Source organism: Thermobia domestica, unplaced genomic scaffold (genome assembly GCF_964235325.1).
Source record: "Thermobia domestica unplaced genomic scaffold, izTheDome1.hap1.1 HAP1_SCAFFOLD_750, whole genome shotgun sequence".
In the NCBI taxonomy this organism is placed as follows: domain Eukaryota; kingdom Metazoa; phylum Arthropoda; class Insecta; order Zygentoma; family Lepismatidae; genus Thermobia; species Thermobia domestica.
In genome coordinates this window covers 1-19,638 of record NW_027656460.1, presented here as the reverse complement: position 1 = coordinate 19,638, position 19,638 = coordinate 1, and the positions used below count along the sequence as shown (strand labels likewise).

The window sequence follows — 19,638 nt, the reverse complement described above, 5'->3', positions numbered from 1 at the left end:
GTGAACAGGAGCGAAGGCGACGCGGGTATACGTATAAGCAAGGGTAGTGGAAACCAGTTAGTTTTCGAGTTTCAATAGCACTTGTCATGCATCCATACTAGTAGCGCCCCGCTTGTAAACATTAAGTACACTATGCAAGAATACACCGCCGGTGGAAAATAGTACCTAATACAGTTATCTTTCATATATACTGACTTATTTTACAGTAGTAACCCAACACTAGTAAACGTAAAATAAAAGTGTATAACTTTATATTTAATTCTATCGCCTGGCTTAGTTTTTCACCTGTAAGATGTACTTATTTAGAGCAAGTTTCTTAACTAGCAAATTAAACCGAGAACCACAGCAACCATATATATATTCTTATGATGTACTTTTCTTTGAGTGGTGTTCTCTGTCTATTGAATAACATTTTCTCAGTTTAATGCTAGCAAAAAACAAAACAAAATCAAAGTGTTTCTATATAAATTTAGTTCACCGTGTTGTAATATCACATGGAATTGAAAAACGAATAGTCGAACCTCTGCTATCTCGATCAAACTTCTCAGGATGATATACTGACTTACCGCAGAAGTTCGACTGAATACGTTTCTCAGTTCCATGGGAGAACCTGGAGAAGCAAAAGCCTGCGCAACGGAAAATACTAAATAAACTTGTAGAGCAGGTCAAGATGTATCATCATGCCAAGTTTCATTCAGATCAGAGAAGTTTGGCTGCAGCCATTTTCATTACAAAGCACAAAATGGATGGTCCCTAACCTCGAGAATCTTCACAATTGTCGACGAGTTGAACTGCACTCATCTGATCAAAATCAAACTTAAAATGACAGTTCACTTTCAACTGTTAAATAATATGATATGCAGGCTTCTGCTTTCCTAGTTACAGTCTATCCACTGTGGTATGCATATTAGTACAAATGTGAGAGTGCATATTTATTAAAGATTTGCTTCAAAAAGCGATGAAAGACATAGGCATTGCCGCGGGCGGTGATAACAAGATGCCGGAAAACGAACAAGCAGAAAGAATATGGGCTGAAGAAGTGTAAACGACGACGCGGCGGCCCGTAAAGGTGTTGCCGTCCTATTAAATGAATAATATCAAAAGAAAGAAAAAAAAAGTAAAAAATTTCGCGCTCGTAATCAAGACAGAAAGCAACTAAAGGAAATCTTTGTTTTACGTCCCACGTTATGCCGCTTAGGCTAAAAGAGGCGCTGATTATGAGAAATGATTGAAATGGTGGTGGAATGAAGAAAGTGGGAGGAAACGGGAGAACCCCGCGGTAACCCACCGCACATAGTTTTTGTCCACCATAAAGTTAACTTGGCGGGGGCTCAAGACAGAAAGACGGTTGGAAAAACAAATAAACGATGTTGCATCCCGTAAAAATGTTCGCGACCTATGAAATCAATATTTTTTCTTAAAGAAAAAAAAGAATTAAAAAGAGAAAAAAAGGTCAAAATTTCGCGCTCGCTTCGCTCGCGATCAGCAGAGAAAAGAGGACGTGACGCACCCCTAAAAGTGTTGGCGACCGATTGAATAAATATTGTGGGTAAAAAAAAAAAAAAAAAAAAAAAAAGTCAAAAATTTCGCGCTCGCTTCGCTCGCGATCAGCACAGAAAGAAGGACGTGACGCGCCCCTAAAGGTGTTGGCAACCGATTCAATACATATTGTCGGTAAAAAAAAAAAAAAAAAAAAAAAAAAAAAAAAAAAAAAACGCTCGCTTCGCTCGCGATCGACATGAAAAAGGCAACGACGTGACGCCCCGTAAAATTGTCGGCGACCTATTCAATCAATATATTCGGTTGAAAAACAAAGTCAAAAGTTTCCCAATCGCTTCCCTCCCGATCGACATAAAAAAAAAGGCAACCCCTTCACCTCTCCTTATGCATTCATCAGTAAACATACAACCATAGATCACAATACCACTCACATCACCTATCAGTTCTCCACGTCCATCAAGATCCAATCATCGCCCTGGCCCTTTATGATGATACACAACATTACATGTTATTGTGTGCATTGCCCCGCGTTACAATACATGACCAAAAAAAAGAGAAAAAGAGCTGCACTGCCTTCAGTGTAGACATGTTCGTATTCGTAGAAAATGATTTTAGGTACACGATAGTACAGTAATCTATCTTCACATGCTTCAGATGTGAACGATACCTACACATGAAGAGGGCTCCCGAGGTTTCCTTTTCCAATAGGATGGAGCTCCACCACACTTGCAGAATGACGAGAAGTTATGTTAATAAATATATCCCAGAGTGTTTCGTAACTCGCCCTTGGTCCTAATGATGAAGCGTTCTTCAGATGGCCCCGATGTCTCCACACATGATACTATGCGACTTCTTTTCACGAGGCTCTCAAAGATCACGTTTGTGTCCTAACATTCTCTGCAGATATGACACAGCTGCGATAGCGGATCACAGAAGCCTTTCCTCTCCTTACAAGAGACGTGTTCATTCGAGTATGTGAGTAATTCGACTATCGATTAAATATCTCCCGTGTCACGATAGTAGTCACTTTCAATTCTTCTAACGAAGGTAAGAAAAAATGCTATACAAACTTCCTTTCGGTATATAAAGGATTAGGGGCCCAGAGAATATTTTCTTTCAAGAGGATACATTCTTTTTCGAACACCCTGTATATAGATCCTCTAATTATAACTGCAAACAAAATGTTGATTTTGCAATTGCTTCCATGAGAGAATATTCTGTGCACTTTCTTTCTGAAGGGCCGGGCCTAAACGTTTTCCTTAATCATTAAATTTAGTAGTTATCTACAATTACATAGTTTTCCATTGTTCTCAAAATAAAGATTTTTCTCTATGAATTGTTGAATGTTGCTAGGGATATTGAAGTAATTCTTTTTAGTGTTTTTTTCTTTACAATAATGTACTGAACGCCTGCATTAAGGAAGTTCGTGTGTCCATCTTGCAAAATGTTTCGTCTTTTTTCATGCCCACTAAGGTAAATATTCATTTTGCTCTTTTCTCTGTATGCAAACCACATTTCTTAAAGGCAACATTTTCATACAAATGTAGTACTAAAAACTTCTAATTGGCAACATCTGGGCTGCGAAGAGGAAAAAGAAAGAAATCTCGTACGTATTCGCGCGCAATTCGGAATTAGCCAATGAAAAGCACAAAAGCGGCCACCATCTCTCTCTCTTTCTTATTAACGGTTTTGTACTTTCTGCAGTTCTATCAGTGCTGCTAACCTCTTACTATATCATTGAATATGTATGTTTAGATATATATATATATATATATATATATATATATATATATATATATTTTTTTTTTACAAAAAATCATACTACTACGGAATAATATTAAATGCCTTTAAACCCTCATTTCTGTTTGCACTTTCTGTTACACTACCTTCCCCGAACTTCTTTCAAGTTATTAAGTGCAGAACGGGGAGTTATACATATTTACTTGCGCTTTGACAATATCTGCACATTGTGTAATAATAGGAGACGTATAAAATAAAACTATATACTAATACGTATATATATATATATATATATATATATATATATATACAGTACACATTCCACTATCCGAGGCTTTCCTTTTCTTTTCTTGCTGACGATAAATTACGCTTTTAGAAATGTTGTCTGAAAACAATAAGAATATGTGCAAAAAATACAATCAGAGGTAGAGGTCTTTAACAGGAAATAAGCAAGGGAGTTGAAAAATTTTTTATGCATGTAAAAAATATAGACATGAACCAACTTGTGAAATAAAAAGACCAGAAAACTACTCTTTCTAAATTATGTGTAAACTTTTTACCGAAAACGAAAGTTGCACGAAAGACTTTTTGTCCGTTTTTTGGCCTCCGGTGCTTGGGGTCCCTGATTCAATCCCAGCTCGTGCCGTGTGAACTTTGTCGTGCATAAAGACCGTGCTCATGGGTTTTCTCGGGTTTCTCCCGTTTCCTCCCACTTTCTTCATTCAGTACTCATCATCACCGTCTCCTTTAGCGTAACCGGTATAAGTATGCGACGTAAATCTAAATATTTCATTTCATTTCCCTTTTCTGCTCATACTGCTGATTATGCGCGATTATGCCAACATCCAACTCCGCGGATAATCGTGCGATTACTGTATATACAACTAATACAGATACAACTAATTATATTATCAGTTACAGTATCGGTTTTTATTTACTAATTTGCCTCACTTTATTTGCATCCCTGCAGTAAATAATTCTTATCGATAATAGTTAAAATGTATATTACATTTTAGTGCTTCACGACTGAATGATCATCTGCCTTACGTTATCTCGCAGCTGAAGAGAATGCTACACTGAAAACTACCTTGCGTTATAAAGGGTAAGTGAAACATATCTTAAAAATATCTTTCATACATTTCATTGTGTACATTAAAGAATGTAAGTTTGCCTTTTTCCTGTAATCAATACTTAATAAAGGATTTATTTTTATTTATTTATATACAATTTCATACGTGGTTCGTGATAGTAAACTCGATAGGACACAGTGGCACTATGAACATCCGAATCACTCATCATTCGAACATTCAAATATTTATTCGAATATTAGTATATTCCAAGTAATGTTAACGACGTTAATATGCTTGCCTTTATAGTTAATAATGTCAATTCTTACTTAAAACATACTTCCTTAACAGGACATTGAAGAAAAGGTAGTTGCCAACGGCCATACCATGCTGAATATACCGGTTCTCGTCCGATCACCGAAGTCAAGCAGCATCGGGCCTGGTCAGTACTTGGATGGGTGACCGCCTGGGAACACCAGGTGCTGTTGGTATACTTTTTCTAATTTTGTTTTTCACAAAGACGAATATTCTCACATCGTTCACCACGATAATTTCGTAATCATGCATTACTTAAAACAATTAGCAACGCTTTCCACGCGCTGGTCTTTTTGAGTATTCACCGACAAACCTACGTAGCTACAATAACTCACTCGAAGCCATATGCATTCGCCAACGGCCATACCATGCTGAATATACCGGTTCTCGTCCGATCACCGAAGTCAAGCAGCATCGGGCCTGGTCAGTACTTGGATGGGTGACCGCCTGGGAACACCAGGTGCTGTTGGCATCTCTTTTTCAAATTTCATTATCCTTCAAGTACGAAAATACTAGAAACATTAATTTTATAGTACTTTCAAGAGATAATTTATCAACATTATTTCATAGCGATTAATCGATATTCTAAGCGTTATACCCACTATTTCTTACACTAACAGCCTGTTTATTTGCACGGCACATTAAAATAACCTGATTTCCGATCCGTGTGCACCTACTACTATACTTAACACGGAATGTATTACCACTTTTTAAAAGTAAATTATTATGACTAAGTGTAGATCTCCGGCGAGTAAATGCCTTTCGTATACAAGCACGACACATCTCCGCTATGTGCTTTACTTTTTTACTAACAGCATATAGAAATTGGATTTCAACGTGTTTCTACATAACAGAATGAAGCAAATTTCGTGATTTAACTCTTTCGAATAATGTGTTGGTCCTGACAAGGACCGTTTGAAATGAAAAATCTTGAAGAAGATTTTTACTTAGAGCTTGTGTACTTGGTAACAGCCTTCGTACCCTCACTTACAGCGTGCTTGGCAAGTTCACCAGGCAAAAGAAGGCGCACAGCTGTTTGGATTTCCCGGCTGGTGATAGTTGACCGCTTATTGTAATGGGCCAAACGAGAAGCTTCAGCAGCAATACGCTCGAAGATGTCATTAACAAAGCTGTTCATGATACTCATAGCTTTGCTAGATATGCCAGTGTCAGGATGCACTTGCTTCAAAACTTTGTAGATGTAAATGGCATAGCTCTCCTTCCTCCTCCTCTTCTTCTTCTTATCTCCCTTGGAGATATTCTTTTGGGCTTTACCAGCCTTCTTTGCAGCCTTTCCGCTAGTTTTTGGTGGCATGATGACTCACTCGTTCAGCAAAATTAGATGTGTCCGCCGATTTATCGACTTCATTTAAATTACAGTACGTGTTTCAATTCGCGCCAACTGCCTTGCTTTTCATTTGATGCACTCGGGTGCACGCTTGAAGTAGTAACAAAACTGACTTGATTCATGGGAGGCCGCAATTTTTCCTCTCATCTTATTACGAAAGAATATTGAACAATGTCTGGTCGCGGCAAAGGTGGAAAAGTCAAGGGAAAGAGCAAGTCCCGCTCCAGCAGGGCTGGCCTTCAATTCCCAGTAGGCAGAATCCATCGTCTTTTGCGAAAGGGTAACTATGCCGAACGAGTTGGTGCTGGCGCTCCCGTGTATTTGGCTGCAGTCATGGAATACCTGGCAGCTGAAGTTCTTGAGTTGGCAGGCAACGCTGCTCGTGACAACAAGAAGACTAGGATTATTCCACGTCATCTGCAGTTAGCTATCCGTAACGACGAGGAATTAAACAAGTTGTTGTCTGGAGTTACAATCGCTCAGGGTGGTGTTTTGCCCAACATTCAAGCTGTACTTCTGCCCAAGAAAACTGAGAAGAAGGCATAAATGTAAGACCTATATCTCATACAAATCGGCCCTTATGAGGGCCACAAACCCCTTTATAGAGGAGATTTACGATTGAAATGAATTGTTTTCGATATACAGACTCATCAAAAGTGTCTGAGATAGTTGCTTAGTTTCATTCGAAATTCTCGCTGCTATTCGATTAATTAGTATATGTGTAGTCGTCGATCGTAATTGAAGCCCATAGGAAGTCACACTAACTTTAGAATACTCCAAACAGCGATGTGCTTAGTTCCCACTACATTATTAATTATAAGATCATTACCTTTTGTATTGTCGCTAGCTACATTTTTTTGATATTTGCGTACATCGGGCTCATATTACCCAGAGGACAGGACAGTCGAGCCCAGATTCTCAGCAATGGAAGAAAACCTCATACCACATATTCTCATGTACTTCATGCTAGACAAAGGAATTTCCAACATTCTTAAAGCACTCATGTTTCTCTCTTGCGTTGGCTTGGCTGAAATTACTCTGTTCAATATGTTCTCGACATTTATTATTGTTCATTACTATGCCCCAATGACATCATGAACAGAGCGGATCAGAAAACTTTCCTAAATTTCTTTTGCAACATAGTAATGACATTAAATGCACACTTAAGTACGATTTATTCTTTGCAAGGTCGATATTCATATTTGTGTGATATGTGTTATATGTATATGGTTTGTAATACGCAACTACTCTTATTCTCTGATCTCAGAACTCATTTGCTACTGTGCCCAACGAGCGAGCCTAGGTTTCTTGTAACTACTGCCTTTCTTTAGTAAATAATGTGAAGTATACAATGCATTAACCTACATCTCATATTTGTATTACTCTTTATTTTAGTAACCCGCTACGAAGTGTCATTAATTTACATGTAAATCACAATAGACACTACCGCAAAAGAAAGAAATCGAACCCAAGACCACGTAAACAAGATAAAGGACAAGATTCAGGTTTCTAACGCATTATTCGCCCCTCACAGCACAGTATAGAAGTTGTATAAGCCTCTATACGTACATCCTACTGTCAGAACAGAAATTCCGACTTGCGTTTCGCATCTCTCATGCTCGCTACTTCCAACAAATCGCCAATTTCCAACCAGAACCCCTTCTCCAGCATTAATACTGCTACATGATATGAATACGTATACATGAACGTACATAATGTAAAAAAAAACGTATGATTTTCTCAAATTAATCTCTCTACGTCTGTAATTTAGTGTGCATCAAAAGGCTTTAATGTAGTTACACGAATTCTTATAATCTAACAGAAAATCGCACAAAGTAAATCTTTCCCTTTATATAAATTTGTTGGCTCTGAAAAGAGCCGTTTATGCCAATTTTATATCCAAAATAGGAGGAACCCCAACTTAACCTCCGAAACCGTACAGGGTTCTTCCTTGCCTCTTCAAGGCATACACAACATCCATAGCTGTCACTGTCTTCCTCTTGGCGTGTTCTGTGTATGTAACAGCATCTCTGATTACGTTCTCCAGGAATACTTTCAATACTCCTCGGGTCTCTTCATAAATGAGACCAGAGATACGCTTCACACCACCACGGCGAGCAAGACGCCTAATAGCGGGTTTGGTGATACCCTGGATGTTGTCACGAAGAACTTTACGGTGGCGCTTGGCACCTCCTTTGCCAAGACCCTTGCCTCCTTTTCCACGTCCTGTCATTTCGATATGTTACTGCTTCGCTCACCACACACGAGAAATACAAGCCCAAGCAGCCCAAGACTCGTGGTTTTGTTCCTTCGATCATGCAGGGAAAGCACGGAGGAAAAACACAAAACGTGTCTAAGCCAATGAGAACTGTCCTTTTCGACTGACTTTATCCAATGAGAAATAGCTTGATTTAACGGTTTTGCTCTTTATATAACTTGACTTCATTCAGCGCGCAATTATTTGAAACAAGTCGTGACAGTTGCAATGGCACGTACCAAGCAGACAGCTAGGAAATCTACTGGAGGCAAAGCTCCTCGAAAGCAGCTTGCCACCAAAGCTGCAAGAAAGAGTGCTCCAGCTACCGGTGGAGTGAAAAAGCCCCATCGTTACAGGCCTGGTACTGTGGCTCTCCGAGAAATTCGTCGTTACCAGAAGAGCACTGAATTGCTCATCCGCAAGCTGCCCTTCCAACGACTCGTCCGAGAAATTGCACAAGATTTCAAGACAGATCTTCGCTTCCAAAGCTCAGCTGTCATGGCTTTACAGGAGGCAAGTGAAGCTTACCTTGTAGGGCTTTTCGAAGACACCAACTTGTGTGCTATTCACGCAAAGAGAGTCACAATCATGCCTAAGGACATTCAGCTTGCTCGCCGCATCCGTGGGGAACGTGCTTAAGTTTGAAGTTCTGGCACTGAGTTCAAAAACGGTCCTTTTTAGGACCAATACACTACTTAGAGATGCTGTTATCCTAACAAGGATCTTGTCCATACTTGTTATCTTTTTTTTTTAAATTCTCACGCCGTATGTTGCATAGTTAATACATCTACCTTCGTTTTCCTGTCGTTTCGTATATCATCCTATCTTTCAAGTATATTCTTTAGTTTTCCCCTATGTTTACCGATTGATTATCTTCGTTTTATGTGGTCAAGGGTTCGATTTTGCCATATGTTGCATAACTTAACTTCGATTCAACCACTGTTTGCCCTTCTCAACGTTATTAATCTGATAGAACTCGCAGGCGAAATATGTACTTCTTCCAAGGTAGCAAAAGTAATATTATTTTGTCAGAGGTCGCTGCTGTTGAATGCAAACGTTAAACTAAACTTTCTTTAAGTGTCTGTTTGTACTTAACATCAGTTCAATTGTACACCTACATTTCTGCTGGTGTTACTATTTTTCTTTATAGCAATATTACGAATTATAAGACGGTATCCGTGGTTATTAGCGTGTTCCCTTTTCCTAACACTTTCTCATTACACCAGTATTTCCATCATTCATTAGGCGTAATCACCCGTCTCCTTTATCATAAAAATCATAATAGTACGACGTTAAATTGAAACATAGTCTACTTCACTTTCACGAGTTGTAATAAGTTCGAACATTTCTTTCACCCCAGCCTTGAAAAGAGTTGATTTTAGTTTAGTGTCCCTTTCAGCAGCAAGGCTGTTTCAAACGTGGACCTACTTATTAACGTGCAATGCGAAACATTTGAGCTCCCACCGAGAATCGAACCCAGTCAGCCTGCAAAAGTTTTTCTAACAAATGCATTAAGTGCGTTTTCTGTACTGTTTCGCTACTTGAAGATAGGAACAAGGAAAAAGTAAGTGATCACAAATTGACATTACGTAATGTGTTCCCCATTTTTTTTCGAGTACACCATTCTTGACACCCGTGAAAGCTTTCTTTCCCCACCCTCAATTCCCCTCTGTTATAAAGCACTTACATCAAGAAGTGCTTCGGTTAAAAAGAAAACTCAAAGTCCCTTGCGTGTATACTATACATTGCTATGAATGAACATGTGATAATGATAGGAAAAGCACAATTTTACTCTTCTCAAAGTATTTGATGGCTCTAAAAAGAGCCGTTTTAAAATGTCAGATGATTTACTGACACATTTACTTCTTCTTTGGTGCAGCCTTCTTAGCACTTTTCGGTTTTGCTGTAGCCTTCTTTGGCTTCGGGGCCTTTGGCTTCTTGGGAGTTTTTGCCTTCTTCACTTTAGATGGTGATTTCTTAGGTTTGGGAGCAGCAGCCTTTTTCTTTTCACCAGTCTTCTTGGGACGTTTAGCTGCTGGCTTTTTCGCAGGCTTCTTCTCCTTTGATGCTGATCGTTTCGCCTTGGTTGAAGATCCACCTTCAGGCTTCTCCTTCAGCGATGAAGCACTAAGCTTAAACGATCCAGATGCACCTTTTCCCTTGGTCTGAACCAAAGACCCAGAAGCAACTGCACTTCTCAAGTATTTCTTGATAAATGGAGCAAGCTTCTCGGCATCCACTTTGTAGTTCTGAGAGATGTATTTCTTAATAGCTTGCAGTGAACTTCCTCCCCTTTCCTTCAAATTCTTGATGGCGTTGTTCACCATTTCTGATGTTCTTGGATGAGAAGGTGTTGTTTTTGGTTTCTTAGGCTTTGCAGACTTCTTAGGAGAAGCCTGTGCCGGGGCTGCAGGTGCTGATGCCGTATCTGCCATTGCTTTCTGCAATAAACTCAACGATACTGAAGAATGAAATTTTCGCTAGCAGGCAGCGTTGAGTTTGGTTACGGAGCGCGGACCGGATAGAAAGCACTTGCTGAGGCGGGCTGAGGTAAACAGAAGTTCGTAGTTGCCACAACGATAAGTGTGTTTCCTTCTATTTTGATAAACGATTTTTTTCAGGTATTCAATGAATGCACCAGATCCTATTCTTCCTTACTGGCTAGAAGAAACTTTATTCCACATAACTCAAAAGGCATTTGTTTTTATTCGCTTTTCTATTTTATGTTTCAGTCATTGCTAAGTCGGTCACACTACTTTTTCACCCTCCTTGTGCTTATAATTTTCATAATTTAACATGGAAATACTTATCAATAAATAATTATATTACCATGGTAATTAACTTCAATCCTTCCTGTGATTATACGCAAAGTACCATCTTCGTACTGCTTACTATAGTTCAATGAAGGGAATCTATAAAGTAACGCGTGTCGCACACATCTGCCTTGCAAACTCCCTGGCCTACTTCCAATGTATAGACTTTTATTTCAAATCCTGATTTAATTTCATAATTTTCTGTAGATTTTAACATTTTATTACCCAGCTTCTTAATACGAATGACAATCAAGCCTAAATATTTATTCCCTTTAACTTTATTTTTCTTTTTTATTTTGTGCCTTGTTTCATATTTGTTCTTACGTTAGCAATTAACGCACTTACCGTAGTTATGTATGAACAGGTTGTTTCTATATTTATTTTATTCCAAATAAATTAAATATATATACGGATTATTTTATGGTAGTTGATATTTTCTGTTGTTTCCTACGTGAATTGAGGAAACGCACGGACTTTCGCCTAATTCTTGTGCTACTTTCATATGTCTGTATCTGTCGAATGCTGTCGATCTGTCGAAATGTGTATTACTATCTGTCGATTCATCGAGTGAACTGAATTCGTTAACCATTTCACCAGGCGCGCATGCATTTTTTTTTCTTCTAAGGGATCCAAGCTTCGGGGGGCAAGGTTCCAATACTACAAGCCACTATGTCTATATACTATTATTCTGCATTCGAAAACACGATAAATATTCCACTTACTTTTTCACAAAAACATGATACAGACAGAGTACAGATGAAGTGTAAGATCAGATTTATATTGATGATACATCAATATTTTCCCTGTTAATAACTACATTTAATGAGAAAGTCTGCAAATGTATGTTCACTTAGGAACTTTTGCGAGGAGTCCGCACCCGGTGGACACCCCGTGAGTACGCCTCTGCACTTGACTATACTTCGAATTATACTGCAAACAGTTGTATTTTAGTTTCCCCGTTTAGTTCATCGATATCATTAACACAAAGAAAATAGATGTTATAGATGCGTATTCTCAGTTCTCGCTTTATATCCGGACGTCTGCAAAAATCTACTCCTTTTCTTTCTTTCACGCATCCACCAAACTAACAATGATTTGTATTATAATATTTGCGCATAAAATGTATATCTCATACCTTCCATGTTCTCAAGTATTCATAGACAAAAACGGTTATTTTCTGCGAACAAATTGTCCAAACACAGTGCAAATGTCATCTATAGATTGTCCTGGTTCCGTCTGCGTGTACATAACAATGCGTCATAATCATACATTGCACATTAAGGATATCAATTAATCTTCCCAAATTCCTAGATATGCCTGGCAAAAGTTCCGCGTGTTGTAAGGATATTACATTTGTACTACCGACAAGGTGGTATCTTCCAACATTGAAGTTCAATAAACCCCAAATGTGTCGGATATAGTATTTGATTTCTTGTCTCATTGTTTGCGTCAGAGATGTCTTCTCAAGTTAGGATTTACGATACATACAGGATGAGTTGTATATATTGTTGCTGCCAGCTCTATATTAATCCCATATTTGTAAACGAATAAAAACAGTATTCTAATTATAACAATGTGCTCACAATTAATTTTATTCTTAATTGTTATACGTATTGTTGATTAAAAATGAAAATGTTGCTAAGTGAATTTTATTAATATTTTCTGTTGCGTGATATAGGAAGTGAGTGAAATATTGGAGGAATATAGTGTGCGTAGCAGATGATGTGCAGTGGCTTTGGATCGCCTGTGATAAGGTAAGGCATTTGCTATTTTAATTAACGCATTTTATATACTGTAATCCTAATTATTTTTATGTGAATGTGCTTACTACTTGTGTATTCAGTGGGACCGATGTTTTAATATGTATGGTCAAGCAGTGTCGAGCCTGGTCAGTGTGTGGATAGGTGACCATTTTTTGTAAATCGATAACATTTAACTTTGTAAACACGGATGAAGTAGAAGTATATTTATTTTATTTTTTACCTCAAATATGTAGGACACTTCTCCTTTGTACATCAATTATTATTATTAGTTCAACTTGTTTACAAGTTAAATGAAAAGAATAGTCGTTATCGTGTGATGATTGTGCTCATTAGGCTAAAGAAGACTCGTGATAAGAAAGAAAAGAAGAACGGTGCTCAAGTTTCGTCACAGCATATTCTCAAAAATTTACAGGCAAAATTCAGTGTTCTGCATGAAAAGGCATATTTGTACGAAAAAAAAAAAAATTCTGCAGACGACAGAATTAAATAAAGTAATACACATGTATTTTAGAGTTACTGGTGTAAAATCATTACAAGTGCTTTGCCAGGTGGCCAATAAAAAGCACGAATACTATTTAAGGGAGCCAAAACAGGAGAAAGCTGGGGGCCTGAGCGATAGCAAGAATGTGCGTCCAAAGTGAACAGGAGCGAAGGCGACGCGGGTATACGTATAAGCAAGGGTAGTGGAAACCAGTTAGTTTTCGAGTTTCAATAGCACTTGTCATGCATCCATACTAGTAGCGCCCCGCTTGTAAACATTAAGTACACTATGCAAGAATACACCGCCGGTGGAAAATAGTACCTAATACAGTTATCTTTCATATATACTGACTTATTTTACAGTAGTAACCCAACACTAGTAAACGTAAAATAAAAGTGTATAACTTTATATTTAATTCTATCGCCTGGCTTAGTTTTTCACCTGTAAGATGTACTTATTTAGAGCAAGTTTCTTAACTAGCAAATTAAACCGAGAACCACAGCAACCATATATATATTCTTATGATGTACTTTTCTTTGAGTGGTGTTCTCTGTCTATTGAATAACATTTTCTCAGTTTAATGCTAGCAAAAAACAAAACAAAATCAAAGTGTTTCTATATAAATTTAGTTCACCGTGTTGTAATATCACATGGAATTGAAAAACGAATAGTCGAACCTCTGCTATCTCGATCAAACTTCTCAGGATGATATACTGACTTACCGCAGAAGTTCGACTGAATACGTTTCTCAGTTCCATGGGAGAACCTGGAGAAGCAAAAGCCTGCGCAACGGAAAATACTAAATAAACTTGTAGAGCAGGTCAAGATGTATCATCATGCCAAGTTTCATTCAGATCAGAGAAGTTTGGCTGCAGCCATTTTCATTACAAAGCACAAAATGGATGGTCCCTAACCTCGAGAATCTTCACAATTGTCGACGAGTTGAACTGCACTCATCTGATCAAAATCAAACTTAAAATGACAGTTCACTTTCAACTGTTAAATAATATGATATGCAGGCTTCTGCTTTCCTAGTTACAGTCTATCCACTGTGGTATGCATATTAGTACAAATGTGAGAGTGCATATTTATTAAAGATTTGCTTCAAAAAGCGATGAAAGACATAGGCATTGCCGCGGGCGGTGATAACAAGATGCCGGAAAACGAACAAGCAGAAAGAATATGGGCTGAAGAAGTGTAAACGACGACGCGGCGGCCCGTAAAGGTGTTGCCGTCCTATTAAATGAATAATATCAAAAGAAAGAAAAAAAAAGTAAAAAATTTCGCGCTCGTAATCAAGACAGAAAGCAACTAAAGGAAATCTTTGTTTTACGTCCCACGTTATGCCGCTTAGGCTAAAAGAGGCGCTGATTATGAGAAATGATTGAAATGGTGGTGGAATGAAGAAAGTGGGAGGAAACGGGAGAACCCCGCGGTAACCCACCGCACATAGTTTTTGTCCACCATAAAGTTAACTTGGCGGGGGCTCAAGACAGAAAGACGGTTGGAAAAACAAATAAACGATGTTGCATCCCGTAAAAATGTTCGCGACCTATGAAATCAATATTTTTTCTTAAAGAAAAAAAAGAATTAAAAAGAGAAAAAAAGGTCAAAATTTCGCGCTCGCTTCGCTCGCGATCAGCAGAGAAAAGAGGACGTGACGCACCCCTAAAAGTGTTGGCGACCGATTGAATAAATATTGTGGGTAAAAAAAAAAAAAAAAAAAAAAAAAAAGTCAAAAATTTCGCGCTCGCTTCGCTCGCGATCAGCACAGAAAGAAGGACGTGACGCGCCCCTAAAGGTGTTGGCAACCGATTCAATACATATTGTCGGTAAAAAAAAAAAAAAAAAAAAAAAAAAAAAAAAAAAAAAAAACGCTCGCTTCGCTCGCGATCGACATGAAAAAGGCAACGACGTGACGCCCCGTAAAATTGTCGGCGACCTATTCAATCAATATATTCGGTTGAAAAACAAAGTCAAAAGTTTCCCAATCGCTTCCCTCCCGATCGACATAAAAAAAAAGGCAACCCCTTCACCTCTCCTTATGCATTCATCAGTAAACATACAACCATAGATCACAATACCACTCACATCACCTATCAGTTCTCCACGTCCATCAAGATCCAATCATCGCCCTGGCCCTTTATGATGATACACAACATTACATGTTATTGTGTGCATTGCCCCGCGTTACAATACATGACCAAAAAAAAGAGAAAAAGAGCTGCACTGCCTTCAGTGTAGACATGTTCGTATTCGTAGAAAATGATTTTAGGTACACGATAGTACAGTAATCTATCTTCACATGCTTCAGATGTGAACGATACCTACACATGAAGAGGGCTCCCGAGGTTTCCTTTTCCAATAGGATGGAGCTCCACCACACTTGCAGAATGACGAGAAGTTATGTTAATAAATATATCCCAGAGTGTTTCGTAACTCGCCCTTGGTCCTAATGATGAAGCGTTCTTCAGATGGCCCCGATGTCTCCACACATGATACTATGCGACTTCTTTTCACGAGGCTCTCAAAGATCACGTTTGTGTCCTAACATTCTCTGCAGATATGACACAGCTGCGATAGCGGATCACAGAAGCCTTTCCTCTCCTTACAAGAGACGTGTTCATTCGAGTATGTGAGTAATTCGACTATCGATTAAATATCTCCCGTGTCACGATAGTAGTCACTTTCAATTCTTCTAACGAAGGTAAGAAAAAATGCTATACAAACTTCCTTTCGGTATATAAAGGATTAGGGGCCCAGAGAATATTTTCTTTCAAGAGGATACATTCTTTTTCGAACACCCTGTATATAGATCCTCTAATTATAACTGCAAACAAAATGTTGATTTTGCAATTGCTTCCATGAGAGAATATTCTGTGCACTTTCTTTCTGAAGGGCCGGGCCTAAACGTTTTCCTTAATCATTAAATTTAGTAGTTATCTACAATTACATAGTTTTCCATTGTTCTCAAAATAAAGATTTTTCTCTATGAATTGTTGAATGTTGCTAGGGATATTGAAGTAATTCTTTTTAGTGTTTTTTTCTTTACAATAATGTACTGAACGCCTGCATTAAGGAAGTTCGTGTGTCCATCTTGCAAAATGTTTCGTCTTTTTTCATGCCCACTAAGGTAAATATTCATTTTGCTCTTTTCTCTGTATGCAAACCACATTTCTTAAAGGCAACATTTTCATACAAATGTAGTACTAAAAACTTCTAATTGGCAACATCTGGGCTGCGAAGAGGAAAAAGAAAGAAATCTCGTACGTATTCGCGCGCAATTCGGAATTAGCCAATGAAAAGCACAAAAGCGGCCACCATCTCTCTCTCTTTCTTATTAACGGTTTTGTACTTTCTGCAGTTCTATCAGTGCTGCTAACCTCTTACTATATCATTGAATATGTATGTTTAGATATATATATATATATATATATATATATATATATATATATTTTTTTTTTTACAAAAAATCATACTACTACGGAATAATATTAAATGCCTTTAAACCCTCATTTCTGTTTGCACTTTCTGTTACACTACCTTCCCCGAACTTCTTTCAAGTTATTAAGTGCAGAACGGGGAGTTATACATATTTACTTGCGCTTTGACAATATCTGCACATTGTGTAATAATAGGAGACGTATAAAATAAAACTATATACTAATACGTATATATATATATATATATATATATATATATATATATATATATACAGTACACATTCCACTATCCGAGGCTTTCCTTTTCTTTTCTTGCTGACGATAAATTACGCTTTTAGAAATGTTGTCTGAAAACAATAAGAATATGTGCAAAAAATACAATCAGAGGTAGAGGTCTTTAACAGGAAATAAGCAAGGGAGTTGAAAAATTTTTTATGCATGTAAAAAATATAGACATGAACCAACTTGTGAAATAAAAAGACCAGAAAACTACTCTTTCTAAATTATGTGTAAACTTTTTACCGAAAACGAAAGTTGCACGAAAGACTTTTTGTCCGTTTTTTGGCCTCCGGTGCTTGGGGTCCCTGATTCAATCCCAGCTCGTGCCGTGTGAACTTTGTCGTGCATAAAGACCGTGCTCATGGGTTTTCTCGGGTTTCTCCCGTTTCCTCCCACTTTCTTCATTCAGTACTCATCATCACCGTCTCCTTTAGCGTAACCGGTATAAGTATGCGACGTAAATCTAAATATTTCATTTCATTTCCCTTTTCTGCTCATACTGCTGATTATGCGCGATTATGCCAACATCCAACTCCGCGGATAATCGTGCGATTACTGTATATACAACTAATACAGATACAACTAATTATATTATCAGTTACAGTATCGGTTTTTATTTACTAATTTGCCTCACTTTATTTGCATCCCTGCAGTAAATAATTCTTATCGATAATAGTTAAAATGTATATTACATTTTAGTGCTTCACGACTGAATGATCATCTGCCTTACGTTATCTCGCAGCTGAAGAGAATGCTACACTGAAAACTACCTTGCGTTATAAAGGGTAAGTGAAACATATCTTAAAAATATCTTTCATACATTTCATTGTGTACATTAAAGAATGTAAGTTTGCCTTTTTCCTGTAATCAATACTTAATAAAGGATTTATTTTTATTTATTTATATACAATTTCATACGTGGTTCGTGATAGTAAACTCGATAGGACACAGTGGCACTATGAACATCCGAATCACTCATCATTCGAACATTCAAATATTTATTCGAATATTAGTATATTCCAAGTAATGTTAACGACGTTAATATGCTTGCCTTTATAGTTAATAATGTCAATTCTTACTTAAAACATACTTCCTTAACAGGACATTGAAGAAAAGGTAGTTGCCAACGGCCATACCATGCTGAATATACCGGTTCTCGTCCGATCACCGAAGTCAAGCAGCATCGGGCCTGGTCAGTACTTGGATGGGTGACCGCCTGGGAACACCAGGTGCTGTTGGTATACTTTTTCTAATTTTGTTTTTCACAAAGACGAATATTCTCACATCGTTCACCACGATAATTTCGTAATCATGCATTACTTAAAACAATTAGCAACGCTTTCCACGCGCTGGTCTTTTTGAGTATTCACCGACAAACCTACGTAGCTACAATAACTCACTCGAAGCCATATGCATTCGCCAACGGCCATACCATGCTGAATATACCGGTTCTCGTCCGATCACCGAAGTCAAGCAGCATCGGGCCTGGTCAGTACTTGGATGGGTGACCGCCTGGGAACACCAGGTGCTGTTGGCATCTCTTTTTCAAATTTCATTATCCTTCAAGTACGAAAATACTAGAAACATTAATTTTATAGTACTTTCAAGAGATAATTTATCAACATTATTTCATAGCGATTAATCGATATTCTAAGCGTTATACCCACTATTTCTTACACTAACAGCCTGTTTATTTGCACGGCACATTAAAATAACCTGATTTCCGATCCGTGTGCACCTACTACTATACTTAACACGGAATGTATTACCACTTTTTAAAAGTAAATTATTATGACTAAGTGTAGATCTCCGGCGAGTAAATGCCTTTCGTATACAAGCACGACACATCTCCGCTATGTGCTTTACTTTTTTACTAACAGCATATAGAAATTGGATTTCAACGTGTTTCTACATAACAGAATGAAGCAAATTTCGTGATTTAACTCTTTCGAATAATGTGTTGGTCCTGACAAGGACCGTTTGAAATGAAAAATCTTGAAGAAGATTTTTACTTAGAGCTTGTGTACTTGGTAACAGCCTTCGTACCCTCACTTACAGCGTGCTTGGCAAGTTCACCAGGCAAAAGAAGGCGCACAGCTGTTTGGATTTCCCGGCTGGTGATAGTTGACCGCTTATTGTAATGGGCCAAACGAGAAGCTTCAGCAGCAATACGCTCGAAGATGTCATTAACAAAGCTGTTCATGATACTCATAGCTTTGCTAGATATGCCAGTGTCAGGATGCACTTGCTTCAAAACTTTGTAGATGTAAATGGCATAGCTCTCCTTCCTCCTCCTCTTCTTCTTCTTATCTCCCTTGGAGATATTCTTTTGGGCTTTACCAGCCTTCTTTGCAGCCTTTCCGCTAGTTTTTGGTGGCATGATGACTCACTCGTTCAGCAAAATTAGATGTGTCCGCCGATTTATCGACTTCATTTAAATTACAGTACGTGTTTCAATTCGCGCCAACTGCCTTGCTTTTCATTTGATGCACTCGGGTGCACGCTTGAAGTAGTAACAAAACTGACTTGATTCATGGGAGGCCGCATGAATCAAGTCAGTTTTGTTACTACTTCAAGCGTGCACCCGAGTGCATCAAATGAAAAGCAAGGCAGTTGGCGCGAATTGAAACAC

General features: G+C 38.1%; 4 non-coding genes across 4 annotated transcripts; all 4 read left to right on the top strand.

Moving 5' to 3' along the window:
• Window positions 1-4,679: 4,679 nt before the first annotated feature.
• On the top strand, window positions 4,680-4,798 carry LOC145677309 (5S ribosomal RNA). Its single transcript, XR_014129756.1, has one exon. It is a non-coding gene; the product is annotated as a 5S ribosomal RNA (ribosomal RNA).
• Window positions 4,799-4,975: 177 nt separating this feature from the next.
• LOC145677314 (5S ribosomal RNA) lies at window positions 4,976-5,094 on the top strand. The gene has a single exon (XR_014129761.1). It is a non-coding gene; the product is annotated as a 5S ribosomal RNA (ribosomal RNA).
• Window positions 5,095-18,128: 13,034 nt separating this feature from the next.
• LOC145677308 (5S ribosomal RNA) lies at window positions 18,129-18,247 on the top strand. The gene has a single exon (XR_014129755.1). It is a non-coding gene; the product is annotated as a 5S ribosomal RNA (ribosomal RNA).
• A 177-nt stretch (window positions 18,248-18,424) lies between these two features.
• LOC145677306 (5S ribosomal RNA) lies at window positions 18,425-18,543 on the top strand. Its single transcript, XR_014129753.1, has one exon. It is a non-coding gene; the product is annotated as a 5S ribosomal RNA (ribosomal RNA).
• Window positions 18,544-19,638: the final 1,095 nt, after the last annotated feature.